Genomic DNA, 27,874 nt, shown 5'->3' with positions numbered 1-27,874 from the left:
TTTTTTCCAAAACAAAGCGTTTTCTTTGTTTAGTGTTGTGACGTTATTAATATGAACTGGAACCATATAGATCATTGTTGCAACCAAGGTCCTGTAGTGGCACCAAATCTTGTATAAAGGGGGTCAAATAAGGTGTCTAAGACAAGGTTATGGTTTTCTGGTTATGATTATGCTATCTGTATGCATGTATCATTTTTGTATTTAAAGTTATAAGTATTGGCTCTATACTGTCTGTATTTCAAACTTGTGCTATGCTTCTGGGTGACACTCCAGACAAGTTGGTGTCAGCTCAGCCTAGCCCGCTTGATGGCCCATTAAGGACCATCAGCTATACAATTGACTCACTGAGAGAAGGCATATACACATTGTGACTCAGTAAGGTATGCAGAGACATGCCTATGGACAGAACTCGAAGGTTTTTTTCTTGCCATGTGCTGGAAAGATTGTCTTTGGAACAAAGAAAGAAAGGCCACATGACAAGAGACTATAAAAAGCTGCTGCAGCTCCTCCATCTTGTCTTCATTCCTGCTTCTTGCCTCTGGAGGAACTTTGCTACAAACTGAGCTCTAATCAAAGGACTGAATGACCCATCCCAGAACTCCAGAGACTTAATTTGGACTTGCAGTTTATTCCATGACTCCTGCAAGCCTGAACCAAGAACTTTGCCATTACTGTATGTAATTGATTCCATTTAACCAATTCTAGCTCTCATTTATATTTCTTTCTTTTTTATGAACAAACTTTTAGATTTTAGATTCTAAAGGATTGGCAACAGCGTGATTTGTGGATAAGATCTAACTTGTATATTGAGCTGGGTCTGGGGCTTGGTCCTTTGAGATCAGGAGAACCTTTCTTTATTTTACTGGGGTATTGGTTTTCATAACCAGACATCCCCTGGTGATGATACTGGGAAACTGGAGTGTCTCAGGGAATTGCTTGTATGACTTGTGGTTAGCCAGTGGGGTAAAACCAAAGTCTTTTCTGTTTGGCTGGTTTGGTTTGCTTTGGTGTGCAAAGGAACCCCAGCCTTGGGCTGTAACTGCCCTGCTCTAAACAATTTGCCCTGAACCAGCACTCTTAGAAGTGTTCCACCAAAGCCAGCATCGTTACAAGTGTAACCAACCTTTCCTAATGCAATTAATCTAAACCTAAATTAAAACATGAACATAAATCCCTTAGCACAGGTATACAAGCTAAAGTACCCAACACTGTAATGTTATACAGTTGGAACGGCTTAAGTGATCATGTTCTGCACATGGCGATCAATCATAGGCAGGACAATAAGAAATTTTATTAAACCCTAAATTGTATACATAGTAACATAAACATTCATACCACAGACACTCATCTTTATTGTCCCAAGCATACACATTCATTAACCCTATTTCTTTTCTATTTCGTATACTATAGCTAGCATGCTGTTGTCTTTTCTCTCTGCTCTAACGATCCTTTTCTGCTCTGTCCCAGCAGCCCTGCTGCTGCTGTCACCCTGCAGTTGCTTCTGTTGCTTCTTTACTCATTTAGGTTTCTTCTGATCTTTTACTGGTTCTCCTTCTTCTTCTCCTTCTCCTAACCTGACTGACTTTTCCTCTTAACTCTCTGCCTTTTGGCCTGTTCTGCTCGGTGGATAAGTATGCTAACGTTAGGACTGAAAAACAAGCCAATCACCTTTAAATTCTCTCTGGTCCATATTTATAGACCAATCATAACTGCTAAGTCTAACTGTCAATCAAAGCTGTTACACAACAAGCCTTAGTATTATGGGATGTTTACTATTATGTCCTGGGGGCCCTCACCTAGTTTTGGACTGAGTTTGCCTGACTGAGCCCTCCCTTTAGTTTTGGAGTGACCTCTACCTGACCTCAGTCCATATCTGTTTACCAACACACCAAGGCATAGTCTAAACTGTCAATTCACTGTTCTTGGCTGTGTGCCAACATTGTACACACACGTAAATTACCCAACTTTAAACTATAAACCATCACCTTATTTCTTTAGTATATGCTTAATTGTTAAAGTATGCACCTTAGTGTTGCCTGCCGCTGCCACCCCATTTCTTACCAAGTTAGTTAATTTTATTTCAGTTCTTCCTCTCTTTTCAGTTAATGGTGGCAAAGCAATGTTTTCAGTACTGTGCTTAAGAAACAAAATAGAACAGCTCGAAAAAAAATGCGTTCAGAACTGGTACCCAGAAGAAAAAAAAGAAAAAGGAGTAGGAGAGAACGGAGACCGAAAAAGACACATAGAAAATTACATTAGTAGTAGGGTTGCCAACTGTCTAATTGCACAAACCCAAACACCATTGCCCTGCCCTGCCTAAAGGCCACGCCCCTGTCCCGCCCCTTCTCCAAGGCCCCACTCCCTGCTTACTCCAGCCCCTCCCCCCCACTATCCCTCCATCACTCACTCTCCTCCACTTGTACTCACTTTAACTGTGCTGGGGCAGGGGGTTGGAGTGCAGGAGGAGGTGAGGGCTCTGGGAGGGAATTTGGGTGTGGGAGGGGATGAGGGGGCGGGCTCTGGGCAGGAGTTTGGATGCTGGGTTCAGGCTCTGGGCTGGGGCTGGGGCAGGGACTTGGGGTGTGGGAGTAGGTGAGGGGGGCGGCACTTACCTTGGGCTGCTTCCGAAAGTGACCAGCACATCCCTCTAGCAGTGGCTCCTAGCTGGGGGTGCCAAGCGGGGGGTCTCCACTCGCTGTCCCTGCCTGCAGGCTCTGCCCCTGCAGCTTCCTTTGTCTGCAGTTCCTGGCCAATGGGAGCTGCAGAGTAGTGCTTGAGGTAAAAGCAGGGCGCGGAGGCCCCCTGCCCACCTCCCAGAGGCTGCAGGTACATGCCAGCCACTTCCGGGAGCGGCTCGGGGCCAGGTAGGCAGGGAGCCTGCCTTAACTCCTCTGTGGTACCAGACTTTTAGCACCTAAAATCTGGTTTGGCATCAGTAGCCTCCGGGAGATCGGGCCTGATTCCAGGAGATTCCCAGCGAAACCGGGAGGATTGGCAACCCTCATTAGTAGTACTCATCATGTTTAGCCTCAAGATCCTTGTTTCCTTCTTACTAGTATTACTGAGGAAAGTATAACCAAGCTTTCACTCATAATCTTTCTCATCTGAGCTATCCTTAAATAAACAGATTTATTCTAAATGGTATACAAACCTCAAAAAATTGTTCTATTGCAAAATATTAAATACACAAAACTAAGCTGAATTTGAAACCATAAAGCAACCAATCTCTAATCTTCAGACTGCTCTTGCAAGACTTTTAATAGAAGAAATATAAACACAGCATCAGTACAGAAAGCAAACAAGTCTTACTTGAAATAAACCCACAGCTAATCAAATAAATACAAATCACTTTTATAAATAAAAAATGAGATAGTACTGCTGTTTCTACTGAAAACTCATCTGACTGATAAAAATGAAAGCTAGAACCCAATCCTGTTTCCACTGAACTCAAAAGGGAATTTTGCCTTTGAGTTCAATGGAAACATGATCCAGACCCCTAGCTGGTATTTCCTCCACTGCCAAAGTATTTTGACTATTGACTATTGGTCTTCTCAACAAAGACTGTTAGCCCTGGTCTACACTAGGACTTTAGGTTGAATTTAGCAGCGTTAAATCGATGTAAACCTGCACCCGTCCACACAATGAAGCCCTTTATTTCGACTTAAAGGGCTCTTAAAATCGATTTCCTTACTACACCCCTGACAAGTGGATTAGCGCTTAAATCGACGTTGCCGGCTCGAATTTGGGGTACTGTGGACACAATTAGATGGCATTGGCCTCTGGAAGCTATCCCAGAGTGCTCCATTATGACCGCTCTGGACAGCACTCTCAACTCAGATGCACTGGCCAGGTAGACAGGAAAAGAACCACGAACTTTTGAATCTCATTTCCTGTTTGGCCAGCATGGCAAGCTGCAGGTGACCATGCAGAGCTCATCAGCACAGGTGACCATGATGGAGTCCCAGAATCGCAAAAGAGCTCCAGCACGGACCGAACGGGAGGTACGGGATCTGATCGCTGTTTGGGGAGAGGAATCCGTGCTATCAGAACTCCGTTCCAGTTTTCGAAATGCCAAAACCTTTGTGAAAATCTCCCAGGGCATGAAGGACAGAGGCCATAACAGGGACCCGAAGCAGTGCCGTGTGAAACTGAAGGAGCTGAGGCAAGCCTACCAGAAAACCAGAGAGGCGAACAGCCGCTCTGGGTCAGAGCCCCAAACATGCCGCTTCTATGATGAGCTGCATGCCATTTTAGGGGGTTCAGCCACCACTACCCCAGCCGTGTTGTTTGACTCCTTCAATGGAGATGGAGGCAATACGGAAGCAGGTTTTGGGGACGAAGAAGATGATGATGAGGAGGAGGTTGTAGATAGCTCACAGCAAGCAAGCGGAGAAACCGGTTTTCCCGACAGCCAGGAACTGTTTCTCACCCTAGACCTGGAGCCAGTACCCCCCGAACCCACCCAAGGCTGCCTCCTGGACCCAGCAGGCGGAGAAGGGACCTCTGGTGAGTGTACCTTTTAAAATACTATACATGGTTTTAAAGCAAGCATGTGAAAGGATTACTTTGCCCTAGCATTTGCGGTTCTCCTAGATGTAGTCCTAAAGCCTTTGCAAAAGGTTTCTGGGGAGGGCAGCCTTATTGCGTCCTTCATGGTAGGACACTTTACCACTCCAGGCCAGTAACACGTACTCGGGAATCATTGTAGAACAAAGCATTGCAGTGTATGTTTGCTGGCATTCAAACAACATCCGTTCTTTATCTCTCTGTGTTATCCTCAGGAGAGTGAGATATAATTCATGGTCACCTGGTTGAAATAGAGTGCTTTTCTTCAGGGAACACTCAGAGGAGCCCATTCCTGCTGGGCTGTTTGCCTGTGGCTAAACAGAAATGTTCCCCGCTGTTAGCCACGGGGAGGGGGGAAGGTTGAGGGGGTAGTCACGCGGTGGGAGGAGGCAAAATGCGACCTTGTAACGAAAGAACATGTGCTATGTATGTAATGTTAACAGCAAGGTTTACCCTGAAAGAGCGTAGCCACTGTTTTATAAAATGTGTCTTTTTAAATACCGCTGTCCCTTTTTTTTTCTCCACCAGCTGCATGTGTTTCAATGATCACAGGATCTTCTCCTTCCCAGAGGCTAGTGAAGTTTAGAAAGAAAAAAAAACGCACTCGCGATGAAATGTTCTCCGAGCTCATGCTGTTCTCCCACACTGACAGAGCACAGACGAATGCATGGAGGCAAATAATGTCAGAGTGCAGGAAAGCACAAAATGACCAGGAGGAGAGGTGGAGGGCTGAAGAGAGTAAGTGGTGGGCTGAAGACAGGGCTGAAGCTCAAATGTGGCGGCAGCGTGATGAGAGGAGGCAGGATTCAATGCTGAGGCTGCTGCAGGACCAAACCAGTATGCTCCAGTGTATGGTTGAGCTGCAGCAAAGGCAGCTGGAGCACAGACTGCCGCTACAGCCCCTGTGTAACCAACCGCCCTCCTCCCCAAGTTCCATAGCCTCCACACCCAGACGCCCAAGAACGTGGTGAGGGGGCCTCCGGCCAACCAGTCACTCCACCACAGAGGATTGCCCCAAAAAAAGAAGGCTGTCATTCAGTAAATTTTAAAGTTGTAAACTTTTAAAGTGCTGTGCTTAAAGTGCTGTGTGGCATTTTCCTTCCCTCCTCCACCACCCCTCCTGGGCTACCTTGGTAGTCATCCCCCTATTTGTGTGATGAATGAATAAAGAATGCATGAATGTGAAGCAACAATGACTTTATTGCTTCTGCAAGCGGTGATTGAAGGGAGGAGGGGCGGGTGGTTAGCTTACAGGGAAGTAGAGTGAACCAAGGGGCAGGGGGTTTCATCAAGGAGAAACAAACAGAACTTTCACACCGTAGCCTGGCCAGTCATGAAACTGGTTTTCAAAGCTTCTCTGATGCGTACCGCGCCCTCCTGTGCTCTTCTAACCGCCCTGGTGTCTGGCTGCGCGTAACCAGCAGCCAGGCGATTTGCCTCAACCTCCCACCCCACCATAAACGTCTCCCCCTTACTCTCACAGATATTGTGGAGCACACAGCAAGCAGTAATAACAGTGGGAATATTGGTTTCTCTGAGGTCTAAGCGAGTCAGTAAACTGCGCCAGCGCGCCTTTAAACGTCCAAATGCACATTCTACCACCATTCTGCACTTGCTCAGCCTGTAGTTGAACAGCTCCTGACTACTGTCCAGGCTGCCTGTGTACGGCTTCATGAGCCATGGCATTAAGGGGTAGGCTGGGTCCCCAAGGATACATATAGGCATTTCAACATCCCCAACAGTTATTTTCTGGTCTGGGAATAAAGTCCCTTCCTGCAGCTTTTGAAACAGACCAGAGTTCCTGAAGATGCGAGCATCATGCACCTTTCCCGGCCATCCCTCGTTGATGTTGGTGAAACGTCCCTTGTGATCCACCAGAGCTTGCAGCACTATCGAAAAGTACCCCTTGCGGTTTATGTACTCGGCGGCTTGGTGCTCCGGTGCCAAGATAGGGATATGGGTTCCGTCTATAGCCCCACCACAGTTAGGGAATCCCATTGCAGCAAAGCCATCCACTATGACCTGCACATTTCCCAGGGTCACTACCCTTGATATCAGCAGATCTTTGATTGTGTGGGCTACTTGCATCACAGCAGCCCCAACAGTAGATTTGCCCACTCCAAATTGATTCCCAACTGACCGGTAGCTGTCTGGCGTTGCAAGCTTCCACAGGGCTATCGCCACTCGCTTCTCAACTGTGAGGGCTGCTCTCATCTTGGTATTCATGCGCCTCAGGGCAGGGGAAAGCAAGTCACAAAGTTCCATGAAAGTGCCCTTACGCATGCAAAAGTTTCGCAGCCACTGGGAATCGTCCCAGACCTGCAACACTATGCGGTCCCACCAGTCTGTGCTTGTTTCCCGAGCCCAGAATTGGCGTTCCACAGCATGAACCTGCCCCATTAGCACCATGATGCATGCATTGGCAGGGCCCATGCTTTCCGAGAAATCTGTGTCCATGTCCTGATCACTCACGTGACCGCGCTGACGTCGCCTCCTCGCCCGGTATCGCTTTGCCAGGTTCTGGTGCTGCATATACTGCTGGATAATGCGTGTGGTGTTTAATGTGCTCCTAATTGCCAAAGTGAGCTGAGCGGCCTCCATGCTTGCCTTGGTATGGCGTCCGCATAGAAAAAAGGCGCGGAACGATTGTCTGCCATTGCTCTGACGGAGGGAGGGGCGACTGACAACACGGCTTACAGGGTTGGCTTCAGGGAGCTAAAATCAACAAAGGGGGTGCCTGTACATCAAGGAGTATTTCAGGCAGGACTTCACGGAGGGTTCCAATAAGAAATGGTGCACCTAAGTTATCGTTCTTATTGGAACAAGGAGGATAGCCTGGCCTCTGATTGATACATGGCTAGATTTACCTCGCTGCACCTTCTCTGTGAGTGACTGCAGTGTGATCTAGAGGAATGAGTCCCCTAGACAGGGGAGGAGGCAAATGAGTACAAAACAAATCTGGTCTATTTCTTGTTCTGACCCACTCCATCTATCTTTTACATCTTTGGCTGGCAGCAGACGGTGCAGAAGGACTGCATGCCATCCACATCTCATGGCTGCTCGGCAGAAGATGGTACAGTACGACTGCTAGCCATCCTCATCTCTTGCCTGCCTGGCAGAAGATGGTACAATACGACTGCTAGCAATCCTCATCTCTTGCCTGCCTGGCAGAAGATGGTACAGTACGACTGCTAGCAGTCTGTATCGCCTGCCCGCTCACCATAAGACGGTTCAATAGGACTGACTGCAGGACTAAAGAGAATGACCTGGTCAAGTCACTCCAAATTTAGTCCCTGCACCCATGTCTGCCCAGGCGCTCCCAGCCGACGTGGCCAGGAGCACCTCAGACACGACGAGGACGACTACCAGTCGTATTGCACCGTCTGCTGCCAGAAGGCAATGGGTTGCTGCTACTGTGCAGCAAAGCCGTACCGCGTCTGCCAGCACCCAGGAGACATAGGGTGACGGTTACCTGAGCGGGCTCCATGCTTGCCGTGGTATGGCGTCTGCACAGGTAACTCAGAAAAAAAGGCGCGAAATGATTGTCTGCCCTTGCTTTCACGGAGGGAGGGAGGGAACGGGGGCCTGACGATATGTACCCAGAACCACCCGCGACAATGTTTTAGCCCCATCAGGCATTGGGATCTCAACCCAGAATTCCAATGGGCAGCGGAGACTGCGGGAACTGTGGGATAGCTACCCACAGTGCAACGCTCCGGAAGTCGACTCTAGCTTCGGTACTGTGGAAGCGCTCCGCCGAGTTAATGCACTTAATGCACTTAGAGCATTTTCTGTGGGGACACACACACTCGAATATATAAAACCAATTTCTAAAAAACCGACTTCTATAAATTCGACCTTATTCCGTAGTGTAGACATACCCTTAGTTGAAGATGTTTTGCTGCTTAAGAAGTTTGAAAATGGCATAATAAAAACAGTCCCTAAAAATCCAACATTTTTTTTGCAGTGGGAGGTTTTATTTTATCATTTTAAAAGAAAACACCTAACAAATGTGATAGATACATTACATTTAACAGAAAAGACATAAATTAATGTGTTTTCTGTTAAATGTAAGGAGAAGAAAATAGCAGTTTCTACCATTTGGTGTTTGCTGAAGTTTTGTCATCTTTCTTTTGCTAATATGGTTAAAAAACAATAATTAAAACTCTTTACAAAGTCATTTGCACTCCCACTGTTTCCTCCTCCTAGACCTGAAAAGGTTTTCAGATAATTATCTGTTTGTGTGAAAGTCATTTAGCATCTGCATTTTTGTCTCTGATTTAATGGTGGGGAATGGAAATAAAGGGTACTTATAGGGCCTTAAATAGCATTCCTCTTTGATGCATCTAAAACATGAGCCTGTTCTCTGACTTGGGGGTGGGGAAAGAGGGAGGAGGAAAGTACAATGTGCTCGGGTCTTATTGATTATTGCATTTTTTGTGTTTATAAGGAAATATAAAATAGAATTCCAAACAAGTCTGGATAATGACTGATGGACCCAATTTCACCATGGGGCTCCACACAAAGTTTTCATTAAATGACTATAAATTGCTTGCATCTGTTTTTTCCTCCTTGGGACATGTATGGTTTGGATAGAGGGAAGATGGTATTTACTGTCATTTAGAGGCTATAATTTTCCAAACTGAAGTATCTTCATTTAATGCAACATGAACCACGTCCTCCAGGGTCATTTTAAACAGATGTTCAAATGGCTTTAGATCTTTTCCAATTTAATTCAGTCTGATTTTTGGTGCAAGGTTTCTACTGATTAAAAACTGCCTCAGCATTTAGACATTATTACTATTGTTTTAAAACTGTCTGTCCCAACTGATTCAACACAGGCTTTGTACATCTGCTAAGACTCCTTTCATACAAAGATTTCTTTATGCACAATGATGACTATCTTTCTAGATTTCAGTTGAAAAATATAAAGCTATATGAGGTAAATGAATGCAACAAAGCCTTAAACTTTTGTTTGTGACTGTAACTTTTAATTCAAAAACATCCAAATCAGAATTCAAGTTTTTTTAAAGTTTATCTGAGGTTGTATGTTAGATATCAACTCGGAGGAAATGAGAATAATGCCCCTTACCCAATAGTGATAGTAGAAACACAGATCGAGCATTTACTATTTGTCAGTCTACCTTAGTGTTTTCTATAGCATCTCACCATAGAATTAAACACTTGCTGTATAAATTGGGTCTGTATGGAAAGGAACACTATTGTCTGCTTTCAGAGTAGCAGCCGTGTTAATCTGTATTCACAAAAAGAAAAGGAGTACTCGTGGCACCTTAGAGACTAACCAATTTATTTGAGCATAAGCTTTTCTGAGCTACAGCTCACTTCATCGGATGCATATGTCTTCATATTGTCTGCGTATGTCATGGATGGAGATACAGTCTGTGATGCAACTGTCTGCTATTGACCTTTGTTTGCTTCCATTGCCAGAATGAGGCCCTGCTTGGTGATGTGCAAAGCAAACTGTGGAGAAGCTGTTGAGCGGGGGCCAGGGACTCACAGCAAGTTGCCCCATTAAGCAAAGGACGCTGGCCCATTCCGCATGAGCTGAAGCCTCTGCATTGCTTCCACTTTCAGCCCTAAATACCACAAGTTGCAGTAACCAGTTTGGAAGTGATAAATTGTAGGCAGTGGCATCAGTGACATCTCATTACTTCTCCAAGTTTATGAGGTCACATCTCCTTTTCCTGGAGCCATGTTCTTCTTAGGTTTCCCACCAAGTCCCTTTCACCACCTCTAGTAATGTACATGTCTATCCACAATGCCTCTAACTTTTTCCCTTCCTTCTGTAGGTATATATGCTGTCTTTCCATGCATCATGAGATCAGCAATTTCTTTGTCAGACCTTCCTCCCCCGCAAGCAATATATGAAATAGTTCAGGTAAAATACATTAATCCAAAACTTGTTTAAAACTTGAATCAAACCTTGAACTTCTGAGGCTTGAGGGGGAAAATGGCAAACTTACTTTTTTAAAATAAAATATGATTTTCCCCTCGTATTTTGAAGCAAATAAGCCAAAATACCATAAAACCCCAAAACCACTAAGGTTTTTCTAGCTCATATTAAACCGGCAATTAATGAAATCTCACAAGAGAGACTAATCTTCTGAGATATGCAGCCTACAGAGGTTTAAATAAATATAGACTAGGTATGAAATCCTAGCCCCCTTCAAGTTAATAGCAAAAATCCCATAGACTTCAATGGGGCTAGGATTTCTCCAAGACGTGTGTGTAAACTGCACATTTTGAGATGCACCCATCAGTACCCATCCTTATGGCAAAATGATGGGATATATTTTCCTTGATGTGCATGCTTAACCTCTATTATTACTCTTTAGTTCAGAAAGACTGTTCACTTTCCAAGACTGTGGCTCATTCCCCTGATCCTGCAAACATTAATGTAATTTTACCTTCATGAGCAGTCCTCACACACGGACTGCCTGCTTGTGTATGTGGGTGGCAGATTATTCCACATTTGCCTATCTTAGACCGTCCTCTGAATCATCTGCTACTAGCAACTTTTAGAAACAGGATACTGGACTAGATAGATCTTGGGTCTGGTCCAGCATGGCAATTCTTATGTTCATATGGAGTAAAATTATCATCTGCATACATTGACATTCGCAGTTATGAGGCATGTGGGTGTATGTTTGTCATGACTGTCATTATGACACTTTTTAGGATTTCTCTGAATAAATCATGAACTTTGTAACATTGCCCAGATTGTACCAAGCAAGACTGCTCCTATAACTTTACAAGTTTGTGGTATGTGTGTATTCAATATCACAGAATATGGAAGGTTTTTTAATAGTTTAAGATATTTGATTGCAAAATAAAAACAATTTGATGAAAATAATTGGAGCTCATGATTACTATAAGTTTGTGACATTTGAATGTTTTTACTTTGACTTTTCCTATTTTTGCATGAAAAACAACCAGCTTTTTCCGTAACCATTTATCCTAGCCCTTGCTAATGAGACTGCCAGTGTGCATGGTACTTGCAATGTAGAAAACTGTCCACTGGAAACTGGACAAAGAACATCAATTCTTTTTACACAAGGCACAGAACAGGCATCAGATGACAATGACTTTGTCATTACCAAGCTGAGCTAGGTTCAGATCAATGGTCTAAACCAAGTAAGATTTCTCTAAGGCACCCATTCTCTTCCTAACAAATATTAACATTATTTAAATTAATTCAGGACAGAACTGAAAACCTGCATAAAGAGGTACATTACAGAAAATGCAAATGTAAGACAAAGTTTTATAGCAGCTTAAGGTGTGATAAATCTTGTACCAAGGAACTACATCTTGCATGATTAGGGGAGACAGACTCAATAGTCAAATAGGCCTTTTCTGTCTCTTTACTACTATGATCCTGTTTCTAGCTACCAGACACTTTTAACTGAAATCCGGACTGTACTTCCTAACATTAATTTTGTTTCTCATGCTGGTCTGTTTGATTATAGAGAATTAGTGAAATGTTTGTGGCTGATTAAAGTCTGTGTAAGTAATATTCCTTTCTCAGTAGTGTTATGTACAGTTATGCTACAAATAATCTTTTTTATATTAAAAACTAGCTAGTATTTTGGTACCACACAGAAGCACTGATATTATTCTTTGTATATAGTCTTTTGTGTCTTAATAGAATGTCATAACTCACCCCCAGTATCCATGTTCTTGTGATTTATAATTTTTTTGTGTTATGATATAATGCTAAGTGTGATTTAAACTATGCAATAGAAACCTTTGCTGAATAGGAATGTCACATATTCTTAAAATTCTTTCCCTAGTAGAGTCATTATTCATTCTAAACCTGCATAATAGCATCTTTGTTATGCAGAAGATAAAATATTTAGTTCTTCAGATGAAAACAAATATCACTCAGTCAGCATTTGTTCATCTTTTCTCATTTTCATGGAAAATATTAAATTCAAAAATAAATATTAATTGTCCTCTTAGAATTGAAAATGGTCGTATTCACTTGGATACATTTTGCAAACATATTTCTTCCTGTGTGAATGTTGTGGTATGTGCCAGTTATTTCCCCCAAGACTCCTCTGTGAAGCATAAGTTCCATTTCAAAAGACACTTTACAAAATACCAGACCATCTTTCTCATTCATTACCATCACCACTAGCAATCCGTATAGGACGTTTTTGAATAATTGAGTAATTTTGTGATGGTTTAAGACTTTCTCCAGCCAAAATGCTAATACAGAATAGCCTTTAAGTTTTGGTTCAAATGCAGTAGAGAAGAGAATCTCAGTAGCGAGGGCAGGGATAAAAGAACACAGTGCACAGTGTTATTTCTAAGTTAGGAATGAATTTGAAATTGTTTGTCTATAAGCTTTCCAGTATATTTTTGCAACACACCATTCCACGAGCCCTTTTCCTTTTTTTTAGGTTTATTCTATTTTTTTTTATTCTTTTCCAGACAAGTTCTTATAATATTCTATTATTCAGCTAGTAGTGCTCATATTTTGTATTAACTTACGACAATTCATGATGTATTAATCTTGCTTTTCCAATACAGCTTTGCCAGTATTTTGGGGTTTTTTTGTTTGTTTGTTTCCTGTCACGATCCTGCAGCAGATAGGGACAGACTACAGAGCTTCTTTCTCAGCCAGATACACACCAGATGTGTTCAGTATAATATGCTTTAAAATGCTTTGCCCATGTTAGCTTATATAAGGTATTTTACACACACTACCTTCTAGTAGCTGAACAGTAGAATACAGTTGAGCATTCTATTACATTTCCCTTATGTTATATGAACTAAAGAAACTGCAATATGGACCCATGGGAAAGAAGCCCTTGAGGAATTCCACCAGGATTTCAACAATTTCCATCCCACCATCAACCTCAACCTGGACCAGTACACACAACAGATCCACTTTCTGGACACTACAATGCAAATAAGCGATGGTCACATAAACACCACCCTATACCGGAAACCTACTGACTGCTATACTTACCAACATTCCTCCAGCTTTCATCCAGACCATACCACACAATCCATTGCCTACAGCCAAGCTCTACGATACAACCACATTTGCTCCTACCCCTCAGACAGAGACAAACACCTACAAGATCTCTATCAAGCATTCTTACAACTACAATACCCACCTGCTGAAGTGAAGAAACAGATTGACAGAGCCAGATGAGTACCCAGAAGTCACCTACTACAGGACAGGCCCAACAAAGAAAGTAACAGATTGCCACTAGCCATCACCTTCAACCCCCAACTAAAACCTCTCCAGCGCATCATCAAAGATCTACGACCTATCCTGAAGGATGATACCTCACAGACCTTGGGAGACAGGCCAGCCCTCTCTTACAGACAGCCCCTCAACCTGAAGCAAATACTCACCAGCAACCACACCCCACACAACAGAACCACTAACAGGAACCTATCCCTGCAACAAACCTCGTTGCCAACTCTGTTCACATATCTATTCAAGGGACACCATCATAGGACCTAACCACATCAGCCACACCATCAGGGGCTCATTCACATGCACATCTACCAATGTGATATATACCACCATGTGCCAGCAATGCCCCTCTGCCATGTACATTGGCCAGACCAGACAGTCTCTACGCAAAAGAATGAATGGACACAAATCAGACGTCAAGAATTATAACATTCAAAAACCAGTTGGAGAACACTTCAGCCTCCCTGGACACTCAATAACAGACTTAAAAGTAACAATTCTTCAACAAAAAAATTTCAGAAACAGACTCCAATGAGAAACTGCAGAACTGGAATTAATTTGCACACTGGACACCATTAAATTAGGCCTGAATAAAGACTGGGAGTGGATGGGTCATTACACAAACTAAAAACCAATTTTCCCATGCTTATTTTCCCCCCTACTGTTACTCACACCTTCTTGTCAACTGCTTGAAATGGGCCACTCAGATTACCACTACAAAAGTGATTTTTCCACCTGCTGATAATAGCCCACTTTAATCGAATTGTCTCATTAGAATTGGTAAGGCAACCCTTATCTTTTCAGGTATTCTCTCTCTCTCTCTCTCTCGCTCTCTGTGTGTATATATATATATGTAGTATATATGCATGGAGTGGAAAATACTGTATTTTCCACTCCATGCATCTGATGAAGTGGGTTTTAGCCCACAAAAGCTTATACCCAAATAAATTTGTTTGTCTCTAAGGTGCCACAGGTACTCCTTGTTGTTTTTGCAATATATTTGTAAACCCAAAAGTTTTTAAAGTTGTTTTCTGTGATTCATTTCTAAATAGAACAAAAACTCCATATACTAAACAAGCTGCTCCACCTTGTGTTTAGCTGCGACACTCTGACTACCTTTCCCAGACCTAAAGAGCTCTGTGTAAACACAAAAGCTTGTCTCTTCCACCTACAGAAGGTGGTCAAATAAAATATATTACTTCACCCACCTTGTGTCTCAAGGAAACAGTCAGTAATTTAAAATATCATTTAAAATTAATGAGCTAGATCATCAGCTGGCAACAAAAAAAAGTCTTAATTTTCTTCAGTGGACCTTTGATGATTTACACTAGCTGAGGATCTATGTGTTGCATACTGCAGTTTTTTTAATAACAATGATACCCTTATACGCCCCCACCTATGTCTCAGGTTACATTACTCAAAGCACAATCAATTATTTCTCTAAAGGGCTGTAACTTGGGGACTGGTGCAGAGATTGACAAGTGAGATAGTAAGGCTTAGCCATGACACCATTGTGTATAGGCAGCTTAGAAAATTCAAATAATAAAGTAGGTTGCTGGGAGTGGAGGGATTTTTGTTGCGTGGTTTTCTACCTCTGATGTCATTTTGATCAAATTTTGTCACCTCTCTTTTCAGTAGAGCGGAAACAGTGTGCTCCCATTCTGAGCTGAAAAAGAATTGTGGTTGTTCCCATGGGGTACAGGCTAGCAAAGCAGTTCCTTGGAATGTTGGGAATTTATAAGTTTGGATGCTCAGGTTCCACATGAGGTCTTTAACTTAAACACGCTTCCTTAAATGATTTCTTCCCAATTGAACGTGCAGTCTAATCCTGTATCTCTCACTTATCTAAGTATTCCTTACTATCCCAAAGAGTCACACTGAAATCAATGAAACTATTCATGTGAATAATAGCTGTAGGAGTCAGAGGCCTGTGGGAACTATGAATTGAGTGCATATAAATACAGGATCAAATGCTCCTCTCACTTGCACTGATACAACCCATATTGAAATCAATGGGGTGTAACTGAGAGGAGAATTTGGCCCATATTCTGAGTCAATTATTTAGGACTGTCTGATGCCATGGGGGAGGTCCCTACACTGGGTAAACCAATTCTGAGGATCAACATTCCAACAAGTTGGAACCCACAGAAGCCCAGAAATGGGCAATAGCGCTCCACAAAACTCAGTGGATTCTAAATATCTCTCTTGTCTGTGAAGTAGCCCCCGAGGGCAGCCAGGAACAGCAGGAACTGCTTGGATGAGGAATAGAGAGAGGAGATTAGAGGCTTAGTGTGAGCTGCCGAAAGAACAGTTGCTTATTGTTAATTAGGAGGGGTTATTGTGAAGAGAATTCAAGTATTCCACCTTTCTCTTCCTTTTTCCTGGGAACAGTGAAAGTCTTCCAATGTTCCCTCTAATTTTTGACAGGCCATGTGTGCAAAAAATTTCTTCTGTGCAAATTTTTGACAGGCCGTGTGCACAAAAAATTTCTTCTGTTCAAATTTTTGTGCGCGCAGTGTTTCGCCGTGAGCGCAAGGTTTAGGATCTCTGCATGCGCACACGCACACAGCTTAGAGGAAACAATGTCTTCAACCCAACAGTCCCTCTCCCCTTGCAAACACAATAACACAGTCTGGCTGCCTTACTGAGATCCTTAGTGTGGGTTGACAAATCTGATACACTAAACTGGACAGACATAAAACACCTGTGAATCACGATGTGAACATTACTCATTTGTTGGCTACACCAGTCATCCTATAATCAGTTAATAATTACGTCAAGTCTTTTCTCTCTGTAACTCACTTAAGGCATAGTAACTCATTAACATAAATCTGAATGTTTTAAGATTTCTTCTGGAATTAACCTGCAACTATACAGAAGGTAACTGAGGCTTGCTGTATGGCCCATTATCTTTATGATTTGGTTTTTGTAGGGGAGCAGTTCAAGGTGTCTTCTATTTGCCCACTAATCAACAAATATATTAGCTTCAACCATAGTTTATCAAATAAATTGATTATTTCTAGGTCCTGACCTGCTTTGAGGAAACTGACATTTCCAGACAGCCATGGTTAGAAACCAATTGTGAACATAACAACAGCCATATTGGGTCAGCCCAATACCCTCTGACAGTGACCACTAACAGGTATTTCAGAGGGAATGAACAGAACAGGCAGTCACTGAAAGATTAAGTTATGAGTGATTCATCCTCTGTCATCGATTCCCAGCTTCTGGCAAGGAAGGCTAGGGACACTCAGAGCATGGTGTTTCATCCCTAACCGTCTTGGCTAATAGCCATTGATGGACCTATCTTCCATGAACTTATCCAGTTCTTTTTTGAACCTTGTTATAATTTGAGTCTTCACAACACCACCTTGCAATGAGTTCCACAGGTTGGCTGTGTGTTGTGTGAAGAAATACTTCCTTTCGTGGACTGGGTAGCTCTGACATCCCTCCAGAAAGCTAACACACAAAAGCACCCCTATTCAAGAAAATACTTTAGTGCTTTCCTGAATAGGAATGGGTGGTAAGCATACACTTCCATACTTATCTGAACGTTAATAGTTGTCTCTAGAAATAGATCATAAATCCATGGAACATATTTCTGTAATGGCAACGCCTACATTCAAAAGTTTATGCATTCAAATGTTCAGATTGTACAGTAGAGCTAGAATAATCCTTTCACATGATTTGGAGTATCCTAATTTTGATATAAAATATAGTATAAGCATTTATAAACTGGGAAATGTGGAGTGGAGTTCCTGTTCTTTTTACAGGACACAAGCAGAAAATCAGTTAAATAATTGCAGAATGTTTGCATACAAAGTATTCTAGGCAAGGAGGGTAAACCATTCCAGTTAAATTAGTTCAAATGCTCTGCCATTTGAAAATTGGATTAAGATAATTAAAGAAAATCTTAAATTGCTTATGAAAACCTTGGATAGATGCATACATTCTTTCAGGATTTTGAGTTTTTTCCTAATCATGTTTGATTCCCCGGTTGCACGACACATTTTACTTACATACAGCAAGTGTCCGGTATTTCAGGTGTCCTTAGTTAATATTTCATGCTCAGTTAATATTTGCATGATGGTCAGTAATTAACACACATGTTAATATCTTTCTGTTAAGCAGTCAAGATCTACCCAAGAAGTCTTGTACTATTTTTCTCATTTGGGTTTTGGCTAACTTGAATAATTTCCTAACTACATGCCATCAGACAAACTATTTTCCAAACTTGGTCTGTGTTTCTTCTTTTGTTAATTTAATATGTATAATTGTAAATAGTTTGTATGTGGCAGCCTAAAATTATATTGTTTAGACTTTTATTCATAAGATTATTGAGTTCTATGTAAAGTACTGGTAACTTCTAGTCCAGACTCCTTTTCGCTGTGTGGAGAGGAAGATGAAAATGTGAAAAAATATGGATATGAGATCAAACTTGTTTACATCAGGTTCTTTTTTAGTAGTGATGTACCAAGCAAGAAATAATAGATTTGTCCGCAAACTTTCAGGACTTTTGAATTTTCCAGATATGAATTTTATGTATCTGATCTTTTCATATAATGGGCTCAATTGAACAAGCAAATTGTGGGAAAGATTACAGTCAGATTTGACCTTAATGTCAAAGCCCCATCTCTAACTTCTAGATTAATATAAACTGAAACAGGATGATTCACACACATTATACTGTTACAAATTCCTGGATCGTAGATTCAGTTTCTGACTAATTCCATGTAACTCATTTATATTGACTGGTCAAATTGTGGTTACTCTATACTTTCAGATGCCTTTTGGATATGCTTAGGCCTGGGATCGGCAACCTTTGACACGTGGCCCATCAGGGAAATCCGCTGGTGGGATGGGACAGTTTGTTTACCTGCAGCATCTCCACATTCGGCAGATCATAGCTCCCACTGTCCATGGTTCACCATTCCAGGCCAATGGGGGCTGCAGGAAGCGGCAGCCAGCACAGCTCTTGGCCCACGTTGCTTCCTGCATCCCCCATTGGCCTGGAACAGTGAACCACAGCCAGTGGGAGCTGCGATCGGCTGAACCTGCAGACGCTGCAGGTAGACAAACCATCCCAGCCTGCCCGCAGATTTCCCTGACGGGCCACGTGCCAAAGATTGCCGATCCCTGGCTTAGACTATCCTCTGACCACTCTGTTTTTACCTTTAACTTCTGCAAGGCAGTTCTTCAACACATTACCTGGTGTGTATAAGCGCTGTTGAGGCTCTGATGAAATTCCTACATATATACTGATTTCAGAGGCAGTACTTCTAGGCATTAATAATTCAATATGCTCTTTGAGATGAGTCAGGTTCACTGAGTATATATTGTACCAATAGGACATAAAACTGCATTGTGTGCTAACACAACCTCTTTCCAAATTTGCACATCACCTTTCAGCTACCTTAAATAGATGCTTCAACAAAATAACAAGTAATTCTAGAAATGATGTTAGGCATGAGAGATGGAACTCGTGCCACAGATAGAAGAAAGTTCTTTTTGATGAAATACCAAAAAGTGACCATTTTTTCTTGCACAAGACACAGCAATAGATTCCATTTCTACATCAGACCCCTCAATGTTTCACAAAAGCAATCTCATTACTATACAGTCCAAATGTAGGAATCTGCAGAAATTTTTCCCAAAGAAAGGGCTTTTAAACTAATCCAAAAACCTAATGGACAATCAGTTTGTTCGATAGGGTGCTTCTTTTTTGTTTAATTACTTAGCTAGTCCCTGTGAATATATATATATGAAAACCAAAAGAAGTCAAGCCGGCTTGCCTTTGCCAGTTTAAACTTTAATTCTTAAAGTGGAATTTCCTTTTGACTTCTAAGCAAATGTTTATCATGTCAGGAGACACAAAAGGTCTAAAATCCAGAATATTTACCATTTTTGAAAGTTAATCTTTCTAGATTTACTTACATATCTACATGTACCACAGGGCTGTGAATTAAGCTAACATAAATAATATCTAATAAATCTGGGGTTGACTAAACTTTAAAACAATCAGCTTCTTGAATGCGTGAATACATTGCTTTATGAATACATTTAATGTACTCATTTATGAAGAAAGGAATTTACTTAATGCAACATTACATGGCAAGGAAGAGGTAGCAATAACAGATCATTTTCCTGAATTGATTAGAATCAATCATAGAATATCAGGGTTGGAAGGGACATCAGGAGGTCATCTAGTCCAACCCCCTGCTCAAAGCAGGACCAATCCCCAAGTAAATCATCCCATGACAGACTTATCTTGAATGACTAGATGACAGGACTGCTTAAATAAGTACTTCATTGTTGCCAAGCTGAGCAGGTACATCTGGCAGAAAGGCACCCATTGTGCTGTTTAGAATATATTATGGTACATGGGCCTGATTCTCCTCTTACTACAGAACTCAGTGCTTAAGGAATTAAACCAATGTAAAATCAGGGAAAGTAAGTAGAGAATGAAGACAAGTAGGTCCTTATACTATTTCAGATAGGGTGTCAATTTAAAGCAGCAGCATACTAATGAACAGATAAATGAAAGGGAACCAATTCACAAGTGCCAGAGCTGCCTGGTAGAATCATGGGAAGCCACACTGCTCATGGGTCTCAGTAAATGATTTGTGGGGAAAGGGAAAGAGGGAGCATGAGAGAAAGCAGAGAGGACTCTACTGTGACTGGCAAGATAATGCCCCGAAGAAAAAAAAAAACAAAATCCCTTTGGTGTCTTCTAGCAAAGAACACTGGAAATAATTTAGACCCGAGGAATGAGGATGATGTATGATTTTATAACAATAATCATCTATGCATTTCTGTACACAGTACTGCTGACTTCTTCTTCTTTAACAAAATTAGCAGCACTTTTCTAGAACAAAAAGTGCATGAAGCATTATACTGAAATGCTCTAGCACTGCTCCTTACAATTCTAGTAACAAACTTATACTTTTACTACTGATAAACCCTTCAGAACATTTTTTTAAATGTCTCCCAGATCATGGGCCTAACGAAAGTTTATTTAAGGTTACATTAATCTTCTTTCATATCTACCCCTCAGACCCTTACTTTCTGTTGCTCTTTTCTGAACTGTCGCCAATTTGTCTACACCTTTTTGGCCCCAGAGTAAATAGAATACTTCAGGTGAGGTCTCATCAGAATCATACAGACAGCAGCTTTAACATGGCTTCTTTGTTATATGATGCTGCCTGTACTCTTTCAATGAGCCCCAGGATACAAAATCATCCATTTATTTAATTCAGTTTATCTAGTCTGTCTTTGCAGAATGAAATTATATCAGCATCCTAATAATAATATGTGAGTAGCCATAATTAAAGAAATTTCCAGCCCCTTATCTGCTTTGGAGAAACAGCTCTGAGGTCATAGGGGTGAATCAAAGCCCTCTGTTCCTTCCAGCCACCCCACCAAATGCAAAGGAACCCTCTGAGGGAACTAGGTCCAGCGGCTTACCACATGGGGAACAGCAGCAACTGGGAATAGCCTTCCCAGGCTCCTGATAGTATCACTTACTCAACCCTGAAATCCGGACCCTGGATTTCTTTCTTATTTACTGTGTTCTTACTGGTTGTTGTTTTTCCTTTTCATTTCACCCCTCCGGTACCACTACAATTCTTCAGCTACTCAGCCTCACTTTCCCTGGCTACTGGACTTCTTATCCTTATCTGACCTTTCCTCTCTCTACTTTCTTCCATATTTTGTTCAACATCTTTATTAATGATCTGGACGATGGGATAGATTGCACCCTCAGCAAGTTCGCAGATGACACTAAGCTGTGGGGAGAGGTAGATGCGCTGGAGGGTACGGATAGGATCCAGAGTGACCTAGACAAATTGGAAGATTGAGCCAAAAGAAATCTGATGAGGTTCAACAAGGACAAGTGCTGAGTCCTGCACTTAGGATGGAAGAATCCCATTCACCGCTACAGGCTGGGGACCGACTGGCTAAGCAGCTGTCCTGCAGAAGAGGACCTGGAGATTACAGTGGACAAGAAGCTGTATATGAGTCAGCAGTGTGCTCTTGTTGTCAAGAAGGCTAACGGCATATTGGGCTGCATTAGTAGGAGCATTGCCAGCAGATCGAGGGAAATTATTATTCCCCTCTATTTGGCACTGGTGAGGCCACATCTGGAGTACTGCATCCAGTTTTGGGCCCCCTACTATAGAAAGGTTGTGGACAAATTGGAGAGAGTCAGGCAGAAGGCAATGAAAATGATCAGAGGGCTGGGGCACATGACTTATGAGTAGAGGCTGAGAGAACTGGGCTTGTTTAGTCTCCAGAAAAGAATAGTGAGGGGGGATTTGATAGCAGTCTTCAATTACCTGAAGGGGTGTTCCGAAAAGGATGGAGCTCGGCTGTTCTCAGTGGTGGCAGATGACAGAACAAGGAGCAATGGTCTCGAGTTGCAGTGGGGGTGGTCTAGATTGGATATCAGGAAACACTATTTCACTAGAAGGGTGGTGAAGCACTGGAATGGGTTGCTTAGGGAGGTGGTGGAATCTCCATCCTTAGAGGTTTTTAAGGTCAGGCTTGACAAAGCCCTGGCTGGGATGATTTAGTTGGGGTTGGTCCTGCTTTGAGCAGGGGGTTGGACTAGATGACCTCCTGAGGTCTCTTCTATCCCTAATCTTGTATGATTCTATGAATTTCCCTCTCTCTTTCTCCTCTCTTCTCCCTGTCTCACACAATTCCTTACTTTCCCACAGTACAATGCCAAGTGCTCCCCACCCTTGTTAGACTGAAAACTCTTGGGGCAGGCACTGTTTCCTTCTGTGTTTGATATAGGGCCTAGCACAATGGGGCTATTGCTCCGTTTTTTCAGTGTTACCGATATGCGGTGTGAGGCAGTGCCAAGTCTACATCCATTGTGTACAAAAAATATATCACAGATCATTCAAAAGTTCAACGTGGCTTTAAGTGGAATATCCTTTTAACAAATTTTTGAAGATATTATACCATAAACAAGTCCTTCTATCTGAGAGTGCCTCTGGGGGGATCCCTTTCTTACCCCTTCTCTAGCTCCCTGCAAGCTCGGTTTTTCCTTGAACTCCCAAAGAAGGCTTTTATTACTGCAAGCAAAGCCCAAACAGCCCATACATCAACTAAGCCTCTCTTATTACTTCACCCCAATTAGGCCCAACAACTTCTCTTATAAAACTTGACCCAGCTGCTCTCTCAGCTTCTCTGGCTCATAGGCAGCTATTCAGCTTCACTGCAATATAAAAATAATGAAATTTAGAGACATCCATACTAAGTCACTATAATAGCCGTATTCAAATTTTGCCAAGAAAACAAGCCTCTAAACAACTTGAGGGAATAGTGAAATAGAATGTGGATACATTGTATAAAACACTGTAGAATACCAGATAAGTAGTATGGAACTTTAACTAGACCAGATCTCAGCTGGTTTCAACTGGCATAGCCTCACTGAAGTCAATGGAATTTAATAATGCAAGATATATAATTTTCTATCATGATTAAATTCACATAAAACAGTTGACAACTAACTCCAATGTCCTTCAAAAATGTGGCAATAAGTAACCAGATAATGTGATATTAGGAACAGTTTCTGTAGAAGGATCTTCATTAACATGTTTAACAAGCAACAAAAAATAATAAACAAACCCATCCCTGTCTGTTTCTCTGATTGCACCTCTTCACCAGTCTCTCTTGATGCCATATCACAATGGAAATTCTTGTCTAGTTTGTTGTCCTTTGTTAACCTGGTATTCCTTTTACCATTAGAAATAGGCGTTCAGAGATAATGATTAGTGAAGAGACCAAAAGTATAAAAACTGTTTAATTTAGAGAGGAGATGAATAACGGGGGAGGACATAATGGTGTTGTTGAAAATAATGAATGTATAGAGGATGTAAATCAGAGAGTCCTATTTACCTCTTCTCACAATACAATTGAAAGGGAAGAAATTTAAAAGTTGATAAGGAAATATTATTTTACACAATGTATAATTACCCTGTGGAAGTCATTCCCCCAAGATAATGACTGACAAAGATCGTAATAGAATACAAAAAAGTATTAGGTTTCAGAGTGGTAGCCGTGTTAGTCTGTATCAGCAAAAAGAACAAGAGTCCCTGTGGCACCTTACAGACTAACAAATTTATTTGAGCATAAGCTTTCGTGGGCTAAAACCCACTTCATCGGATGCATGCCATGGAAAATACAGTAGGAAGATTTTTATATATATTTGTATATACACACACACAGAGAACATGAAAAAATGGGTGTTGCCATACCAACTATAATGAGAGTAATCAGTTAAGGTGAGCTATTATCAGCAGGAGAAAAAAAAACTTTTGTAGTGATAATCGGGATGGCTCATTTCCAACAGTTGACAAGAAGGTGTGAGTAACAGTAGGGGGGAAATAAGCATGGGGAAATAATTTTACTTTTTGTAATGACCCATCCACTCCCAGTCTTTATTCAAGCCTAATTTTATGGTGTCCAGTTTGCAAATTAATTCCAATTCAGCAGTTTCTCATTGGAGTCTGTTTTTGAAGTTTTTTTGTTGTAGTATTGCCACTTTTAAGTCCGTTATTGAGTGTCCAGGGAGGTTGACATGTTGTCCAACTGATTTTTGAATGTTATAATTCTTGACGTCTGATTTGTGTCCATTTATTCTTTTGCGTAGAGACTGTCCAGTTTGGCCAATGTACATGGCAGAGGGACATTGCTGGCACATGATGGCATATATCACATTGGTAGCTGTGCAGGTGAAGGAGCCTCTGATATTGTGGCTGATGTGATTAGGCCCTATGATGGTGTCCCCTGAATAGATATGTGGGCACAGTTGGCAACGGGCTTTGTTGAAAGGATAGGTTCCTGGGTTAGTGGTTCTGTTGTGTGGGGTGTGGTTGCTGATGAGTATTTGCTTCAGGTTGGGGGGCTGTCTGTAAGCAAGGACTAGCCTGTCTCCCAAAATATGTGAGAGTGAGGTATCGTCCTTTAGGATAGGTTTTAGATCTTTGATGATGCGCTGGAGAGGTTTTAGTTTGGGGCTGAAGGTGAGGCTAGTGGCAATCTGTTAGTTTCTTTGTTGGGCCTGTCCTGTAGTAGGTGACTTCTGGGTACTCTTCTGGCTCTGTCAATCTGATTCTTCACTTCAGCAGGTGGGTATTGTGGTTGTAAGAATGTTTGATAGAGATCTTGTAGGTGTTTGTCTCTGTCTGAGAGGTAGGAGCGAATGCAGTTGTATCGTAGAGGTTGGCTGTAGACAATGGATTGTGTGGTGTGGTATAGATGAAAGCTGGAGGGATATAGGTAAGTACAGCAGCCAGTAGCTTTCCAGTATAGGGTGGTGTTTATGTGACCATCGCTTATTAGCACTGTAGTGTCCAGGAAGTGGATCTGTTGCATGTACTGGTCCAGGCTGAGGTTGATGGTGGGATGGAAATTGTTGAAATCCTGGTGGAATTCCTCAAGGGACTCTTTTCCATGGGTCCAGATGATGAAAGATGTCATCAATATAGATCTTTTTAAATGACAAAAAATCGTCGGTGCTTCAAGGCCCAAGACAATGTCTTTTGGGGTTCTGAAAGAAACTTCCCCTATGGCAGATAATTTCACTGATGGAGACAAGATACTGAGCTAGATATGCTACTGATCTTGTCCAGTACAGCAATTCCTATGGCCTTACTGCTGTCCTGTGCTTCACATTCTCCCCCACCCCCAAAAAAGTCTGTTGATATATAATACATTTATATGCATGTGTGTGTGTGTGTCTGTAAATAGATAGATAATAAAAAATTCATTTTCTAATTTTTTTCCCATATTTTTAATCCTCTGGGGTCCCTTCCTGCCCCCTCCCTTACTTTTTTTTTCTGACTCCTCCCAATGAAATAGCCACACATAAACTAGTTCATATACAGGAGCATGTATGCACATGAACGGACAAATACACACGCACACCTGGCAGAGAGTCCAAACAAACATTTACCCAGACCTTTTAAAACCTCATTAAAAGGTTAACCTTTAAAGGTTCAATCCCACAAAATAGATGCTACTAGGTGTAGTACTTATTACATTGAGTAATATCATGTAATTCCGTGTGACTTGTCACAGAATGAAATATATAGAAAGCACTCCCTGAAAGTCAGGTGTTTCAAGTTGCACACCCAGAAAATGAAGCACCAAAATCACTAGTCTCATTTGAATATTTAGATCTTAGTTTTTGCTTCTTAAAGACTAAGAACTAAATGTCTTTGCAGAGTGTCTTTTCTATTGTTTAATTTTCTACATTATAAAGTACTGTACAATTTTAAAATTCAGGGGCATGTCTGGGTTAAAGCCCCATGGCTCAAGAGAAGAAAACTCACTATGACTTTTGACCTTCAGTTTTTAGTGGTTAACTCAAGTCCGCAAAATGTTTCCTCCTAATGTTCTGTGGCAATGTGAGAATATAGCTGAGTAGCATTTGAATTAGACAGAGGTCAAGGAAAATTCCCACTTAAAAAGAAAACCATGATGTGACCCCCGGCATATCCTGAAAAAATTCTGAGTAGCTAAAAAAATTCTTAACTTGGATTCTGACCTCTTAATATCGTAATGAGAGACTTTATTCATTAAAGTTTAACCTAATAGCATAGCTTTGCAGGTAGGATCAAAAGCTGCCAACTGTTTAGTTTTTTCTTTTTTAATTTCATTTTGCGCTCTACCATTACACTGGGAAAAAAAGAAATTTGTTACATATAATGGTGCCTCTGCCAGAAGGTGACCTCGTGCTATGCTATTCCCCAAATAGTCATTTACAACGTTAAGTTTTCTGCCAGCATAAGTAAATATATTCTAATTTATTTGTACTTGATGGAGTGTTTCACATTGATAGACAGCTAGTTGAGAAGCTTAAAATTGTTCTGAAGTAAAACATTTGAACTCTTTTTTTTTTCATTGCTGAGGGAATTAAGAATCAAATTTATTTTTTAAAGTAAGTTTGCCTTTTAGTTTAGCAAGCTAGCAGGATATATAACTCATCTCTCATGGAAATATAAATTTCTAGATCACATCAGAGAGCTTGAAAAAAAATCCGAAAAGGCTTCTATGATTGAAAGAATTTGCAAAGACTGCATGGGGACAGGAGGAGTATAACTTTGTTTTTTTTCTTTGGCAGATGGGGAAATGGAAAACACTTGAAACAAAACAACCTCTAAATGTCAAGCTTTTAGGCACTGACCTCTTATATCACATCACAGAATGAAAAAAACCAACAACCTTAAGCCCTGTTAAAGGAAACCTTAAGTCTCCTTTCTTGATTTTTCTTTTCCATTTGAAGTGCTTTGTCTGAAAGCTGTTAAAGATCTTCCATAACTTTTCACATATTTTGTCCAAATTATTTATTTGGGACCAAGATGAAGTGCAGATACTCTGCACTGAAAAGTAAATGGTTTAAAAATTTTGACCATGGGTGTTAAATCCAAATCAGACTGTTTTTTTGATACATAGGAATGTCTATCAAATGAATATGGTAAATGTCTGTACGTGTTCTGCTTGAATATTTATCACAGGCAAGTTAAAAAGCACTAATTTAATTTAAACTTCAAACATTTAGTATAATGTGAATGTTTTTTCCAATTCAAATAACAGTTTAATTGTATCTTGCAGAACGAATCTTTGTCATCAGCGACATGGCTTTTGATTATATCAGCAAAATAATTTTGAATCCATCACTGTTTATTGTATTGAATGATCCACAATTGTCTCCTGAACTCATTTATAAAGTAATTAGATTTTTTTCTCCATGTAATAAAACAAAGAGGCAACTTCAGGATACCAATTTAATAGGAAAAGTCAGCACACAAGAATGTACTGCAGTTTCAGAACACTTTACTTATTAACTTTCCGGATGGAACATGCCATTCTAGAAAATAGCTGTCAACTACTGATGATCATTTAGGCCCCCAACCTGCAAATACTTATGTATGCAAATGACGTTAGGTACATCAAATAGTCCCACTGAATTCATGTGGATAACTGTTCATAGGATCAGGGTCTTGTTGTCTTCATACAGGAAAGAAAATTGGTAGTGTATATATTTTGAATCCTTTAGTG

Source organism: Lepidochelys kempii, chromosome 1 (genome assembly GCF_965140285.1).
Source record: "Lepidochelys kempii isolate rLepKem1 chromosome 1, rLepKem1.hap1, whole genome shotgun sequence".
Taxonomy (NCBI): domain Eukaryota; kingdom Metazoa; phylum Chordata; order Testudines; family Cheloniidae; genus Lepidochelys; species Lepidochelys kempii.
This window is presented reverse-complemented; position numbering follows the sequence as displayed.